Source organism: Olea europaea, chromosome 8, assembly GCF_002742605.1.
Source record: "Olea europaea var. sylvestris chromosome 8, O_europaea_v1, whole genome shotgun sequence".
In the NCBI taxonomy this organism is placed as follows: Eukaryota; Viridiplantae; Streptophyta; class Magnoliopsida; order Lamiales; family Oleaceae; genus Olea; species Olea europaea.
In genome coordinates this window covers 6,934,943-6,941,739 of record NC_036244.1, presented here as the reverse complement: position 1 = coordinate 6,941,739, position 6,797 = coordinate 6,934,943, and the positions used below count along the sequence as shown (strand labels likewise).

General features: G+C 37.1%; 1 pseudogene; it reads left to right on the top strand.

Moving 5' to 3' along the window:
• The first annotated feature begins 200 nt into the window (after positions 1-200).
• Positions 201-6,401, top strand: LOC111398678 (annotated as a pseudogene).
• The last annotated feature ends 396 nt before the right edge of the window (positions 6,402-6,797 follow it).

Below are 6,797 nucleotides of genomic sequence, written 5' to 3'. Positions count from 1 at the left end.
TTCAAATGTGCTCAACGACAACGTGAAAACTAAAATTTAAAGGTGCTAAATTGATGAGTGAATTGCACTCATCAAACTGTCAATGTTAAAACAGGATTGATTATAAATCAGGGGATGTTTGTGGGGTCTTAATTCAATATCCAGGAATTGAGGGTGAGATTTTGGATTACGTGGAGTTTATTAAGAATGCACATACCAATGGAGTTAAGGTTGTCATGGCATCTGATTTGTTGTCTTTGATTATGTTGAAAACCCCGGGAGAGTTGGGAGCAGATATCATGGTTGGTTCAGCTCAGAGGTTTGGTGTTCCGATGGGTTATGGAGGTCCTCATGCAACTTTCTTGGCTACATCCCAAGAGTATAAGAGGATGATGCCAGGAAGAATTATTGGAGTCAGTATTGATGCTACGGGAAAGACTGCACTTTGAATGGCAATGCAGACTAGGGAGCAACATATTCATAGGGACAAAGCTACTAGCAACATTTGTACAGCTCAGGTAGCTTTAATTTCTGTTGTCTTTCCATTGAAGCTGAATATGTCAAATTTGAACTTGGTGTCAACTGTACTTGAGTTGCTTCTTATGTAATACTGGATGGAGATTGATGAGAAAGGAATTTTGTGTTCTAATTACTACATGAATGGCAGTCATTGCCATTAAGTCACAACCTTATATGCACTTCTAGCTTTATTAATCTGATTATGATACTAGATCTGCTCATATTCACTGAAAATTCTAAATTTTTATAATAGGTCTGTAAAGTATAATCTTCTTTTTTCGTAGGCATTGTTGGCAAACATGGCTTCTATGTATGCTGTTTATCATGGACCAGAAGGCCTTTAAACCATTGCCCAAAGGGTTCATGGTCTGGCTGGAACATTTGTCGCTAGACTGAAAAAACTTGGGACTGTAGAAATCTAGGGTCTTCCTTTCTTTGATACTGTGAAAGTCAAGTATACTGACTCAAAAATCATTGTTGATGTTACTTATAAGAACGAAATAAATTTGCGGATTGTGGACAAGAATACTGTAAGTGTAAATCTATGTTTCCTCGATTTGTAAATTACTACTTTATTGGGAAAATAGATAACAAAATTCTTGTCATTCAGATAACCATTTCCTTTGATGAAACAACCACTTTGGAAGATGTGGACAAGCTTTTTGAAGTCTTTGCAAATGGCAAGCCTGTAAGTAACAATTTTTTTTGAATTAATCTAGATGTACACTCCTAGATGATATTGTTGTTGACATTGTATGAGTTTCAAAATCTGTGCCATTGATTATTTGAAGTGTTGTTAAAATCAATCTATAAAAAACTGCCAACTCACAAGAATGTCATCCATGATTTCAAAATTAATGTACATATAGCAAGACCGATTTTTTTTAGTTGCCTGTATATTTTTCAAGTATTTATATGTTATTAACTTATTATGTTTATTAGGTGACATTCACTGCTGCATCTCTTGCGTCAGAGGTTCAAAATGTCATTCTCCCAGGGCTTGCAAGGGAGAGCCCATATCTGACTCATTCAATATTTAACTCATATGGCCTTTCCAAGTAAAAGTTGATCATCTTGGTCAAAGTCGCTTCAACGCAATCTAACTTGTAGTTTGATTTTGCAGATACCATACTGAGCACGAGCTTCTTAGATACATTTCTAGGCTTCAATCAAGGGATCTCTCATTGTGCCAAGCATGATTCCATTGGGATCTTGTACTATGAAGTTGAACGCAACAACTGAGATGATGCCAGTGACATGGCCTACCTTTGCAGACCTCCACCCATTTGCTCCTAATGAACAGACTGCAGGTTACCAAGTTATCATAAATCACTTGAAATATAATCTCTAAATCAATTTTTGTGATTGTAAAATTTCAAATTTTATGTTTATGGTTAGTAATGAACTGCAATATTTTTGTTTCAGGAAATTTTCAAGAACTTGGGTGAAATGTTGTGTACAATTACAAGTTCTGATTCATTCTCACTGCAACCCAATGCTGGTGCTGCTGGCGAGTATGCCGGATTGATGGTCATTCGTGCATATCATATGATGTTGTAGTACAATCACAAATCTTAGAATTTCTCAAAAGTCAGTGTTCATAGTACTAGATCATATATGTTACTCCTCAAAGCTGACCTTGTATTGAGCTAGAAGAGAATATTCTCTCTCAAGATATCCAAGGATTTTAAATTGAGTAAAGGGCTTATAAAATATTTCATATTCATGTGACACTTCATGACACCATTGCTCAAGGGCGTCTTCTTAGGGTTGATTAGGGTAGTTTGTATATTTTAACATTTTCTATTATTGCCCTTATTATATTTAACTTGTGATGTAGTCGAGAGGAGACCACCATCGTGATGTATGTATTACACTAGTTTCAGCACACTGAAAGAATCCAGCAAGTGCTGCCATGTGTGGGATGAAAATTGTTGCTGTTGGAACAGATGCCGAGGGAAACATTAACATTGAAGAGTTACGGAAGGCTTCTAAAGCAAATAAGGAAAATCTGGCTGCTCTTATGGTATATATAATTTAGTTTCTTGAAGTTATTTTTAGTTGCAAATATCAAGCATTTCTAGAACAATTACTCAAATCAGGTTACATATCCTTCAACTCAAGGAGTTTATGAGGAAGCCATCGATGAGATATGTAAGATAATTCATGACAATGGTGGTCAAGTATACATGGATGAAGCAAACATGAATGCTCAGGTAGATAACTGAGTCACGTTCTTCTACTTTAATTTGTCCCATTCTAGTCATCAAACAGTCCTCTTACGTCATAATTATGTCTAGAAAATATATCCACATATTCTTGAACCTTTCTTTCATGCTTCAAACCTATTTTTACTCTTTCAGAGAGATTTAAGAATGGAAATTGGAGAAACGTGCCTGATTATCTACCTTTATTGGCTATTTACGACTTTTGTTGGAAATGTTGCTCAGAATTATTTGTTTATTTTATTGATTTATTTTCGTCATGTTGGCCAAGCACCTTCTTCGTGCTGATTTGCCCCATTTCTTGATTCTTCTTTTGCTTTTGTATACCTTCTCTTTACTCGTTGATTCAAATGCAACATTGTCCTTTTTCCTCTATTTCTCAATTTTGTGTTGATGCTTCTTTTGCTTTTCCTTTCAATGCCGCACCCTGAAATCTGAATCTAATTACTCTGTGTTAATCAAATCTTTTGTGAATACAAGTTGGTTTGACGAGCCTAGGATTTATTGGTGCTGATAATTAGCCATCTCAATCTCTGCAAAACAATCTGTATTCCTCATGGTGGAGGTAGACCTGGCATGGGATCTATAGGTGTGAAGAAACATCTGGCACCATTTCTACCATCACATCCTGTGGTCTGTAAAGAAAAATTCAGTCGATTCATTTCATGGATGTAGTAGATATTATGTTACGGCTAAGTTCAAAGTGGCTTTTCATTTTTTATGGTTTATATTTTGAGTTCTTTGTGTTGTTGCAGATATCAACAGGAGGCATACCAGCCCCCGACAAGTCTCAGCCCCTAGGTACTATTTCTGCGGCACCATGGGGTTCTGCACTCATTTTGCCAATATCATACACCTACATTGCCATGATGGGGTCAAAGGGATTAACAGAAGCATCAAAGATTGCTATCTTGAATGCAAACTACATCGCAAAGCGATTGGAGGTCTCCTTTTCATCCGTCCTTCTGCTACGTCTCGTGTTTTGCCTTCTATTTAATCATAAGAAAGACCAAAACAGAGAGGTCCTATGCACAGTCATGGCCTTTACACATTGTCCGAGAAAAATGTGTTTGTGTGTGTTTTTTTTTTTTTTCAATTCATGTTTACTTAACATCATTAAACTTGCCCTTTGCTTCAGGCATGATATGCTATTGATACCTCATTTTCTTTTTTTGGAATTTGAGCATGAACACTCATTCTTCAGAGAATATATAATACAGTATTTGCAATCATTCTTTCCCCTGTTAATATTGTATGCTTTGGATTAACAGAAGCACTACCCTGTCCTTTTCCATGGTGTCAATAGTACGGTTGCTCATGAGTTCATCGTCGACTTAAGGGGCTTTAAGGTAATTCTGCCTGAGTTTCCTTCCAATTTCCACAATCTCTTTTCCTTACTGCAAGTGACGTTTACTGTAGAATACTCCTGGAATTGAGCCTGAAGATGTCGCTAAACGTCTCATGGACTGGATTTCATGTGTTAAAACTTGAGGTTCATCTTAATAAGGTCAACCTTGTCAAGAGAAGTAGCTCAATATCCTTTTAAATTGGTTAATATTTCGGTATTTAACCGATATGAGATTTTTATCCCTTAACACGCCCCGCAAGATGGTGGCTTATTTGAGCAGACCAATCTTGCAATCTGTTGCTCATTAACTGAGACTTATAATCGGATCGAATCGCTCGTTGGAGCTTCATGAGCTCTGATACAATGTTAAGACTTGGGGTCCATCTTAATAAGGTCAACCTTATTTAGAGGAGTGACCCAAAATATTTTTAAATTGGTCATTATTTCAGTATTTTACCAATGTGGGATTATTTTCCTTAACATACCCCCGCAAGATGATGGCTCGTTTTTTTGAGCAGACCATTTTGAAATTCATGTGCTCATTTTTTAGACATAATCGGATCTAATAGCTTATTGGAGTTTATTGGACTCTAATATCATGTCAAGATTTGGGATTCATCTTAATAAGGTCAACATTGTCAAGAGGAGTAGCCCAAAGTCTTATAAATTGGTTAATATTTCGGTATTTAACCGATATGAGATTTTTATCCCTTAACATGTTAAGATTTGAAGTCCATCTTAATAAGGTCAATCTTGTTAAGAGGAGTAGTCCAAAATCTTTTTAAATTGGTCAATTTTCGGTATTTAACCGATGTGGGATTTTTATCCCTTAACACGCCCCCCACAAGATGGTAGCTTATTTGAGCAAACTAATCTTGCAATTCGTTGATCATTAATTGAGACTTATAATCGGATCGAATTGCTCGTTGGAGCTTAATGGGCTCTGATACCATACTAAGATTTGGGGGTCCATCTTAACAAAGTTTACCGAAATATTGACCAACTTATAAAATTTTGGACTACTCCTCTTAACAAAGTTGACTTTATTAAGATGGACCCCATGTCTTAACACCATGGACTAACAATGTCATGGCCAGTTCCGAGTACACTTATGATTGAACCAACTGAAAGTGAAAGCAAGGTGAAACAAACAAAAGCTATAGTCTTGTGTTATGTAGACACACACAAACACTGAATATGATTTTCTCCATCATGTGCATGTTTGGTAGATACCACTGGACTATATCATCCAAGGTTTTAACTTATTTTTCTTCTTCATTTTGTCCAGAGGCCGAATTAGACAGGTTCTGTGATGCTCTTATTTCCATTAGGGAAGAAGTCGCACAAATTGAAAAAGGAAATGCAGATGTTCATAACAATGTTCTCAAGGTAACAATGCATTTCCTTGAATCGACCTTTGCTGCTATTTAATGAAACACGGGTTTACCGATCACCTCTGTTACCGTTTTCTTCTTACATATTTTGGAGAACAAATAAGGTTATGAATCCAGGGGGCACCGCATCCACCATCACTGCTCATGGCTGATGCACGGACTAAGCCATATTCCCGGGAATATGCTGCCTTCCCTGCTCCCTGGCTCAGGAATGCCAAGTTCTGGCCAACCACAGGTCTGTATGATAAATTTAGTTAAATACGCCAATGGTATTCCTCTCTATATCAAATTATTCATTGATAAGTCATAAATTAGTTAACGACGTTCAATCTTTTTCACGCCGTTATAGAATGTTTTGAGTAAGAATAGTTGGTATTGCTCAAATATGAATTATGAATTTTATCCATCCGAAAAATGGTTGGACCCCAATATATACTGTGAACTAAGAATGAAGTTTCTTCTAATTAAGTTCTGGCTAATATCAAAAGTTTGGGTGCATGGAATCTGATTCTAAATTTTTTACTTTTAAACTTACTTTTTTTGAAGTCTTTACCCCGTATTATTTTGGAAAATGCTGAAGAACCCAAGATTAAATCCCGGGTTCTGTTCCAGGGGCAGAGGTGGCAGAGCCTCTGCCCACGATCTTGATGGCGGGCCCCCCAAGTGCAGAAGATCAACGGCCGAGGTGTTTCCACTTCGGCCTGGAATGGAGCCCGGGATTTAAACCCGAGCTCTGTAACACCGTCCTATTATTTTTGGGCTTAGCCAAATTTGTCCTGTGTGGTCTCCCTTGTCACCCTCATTGAATCAATAAGAACAGCAATTTTTTTGTTCTCATATCAGGACGTGTTGACAATGTGTATGGTGACCGGAACCTCATATGCACCCTCCTTCCGATCCCAGTTGGCTGAAGAACCGGTTGCAGCCACTGCTTAAGTTTCAACACCGAACCCATATGCAAGGTTTCTTCATACTCATTATCATTTCTTTGCGTTTACCCACACGGAAGCTTTCCAGTAATGATCTTTGATTTCATGTGTTTCAGCCTGAGGACGTCTCAAGTATAGGAGACAAAGTACTCTCGGACAATACATCTCGTCGTCTAGTAGTACACCAAAAAAAAAAAAAAAAAGCTATGTTCATAGCAGTCGACTTACTACTTCTTACCAAGTTGATGATATGCTGTTAGCTACTTACCCATCATGTAAAAAATTTCAGTTTCTCGTGTTTATTATTTCTAATCACAGCAATTTTAGTTTACTGCAGTTATTTCAAAAGATATTATTCCATCGATTAACTTGATGAAAAAAAAGGTTGCTCCATATATTTTTG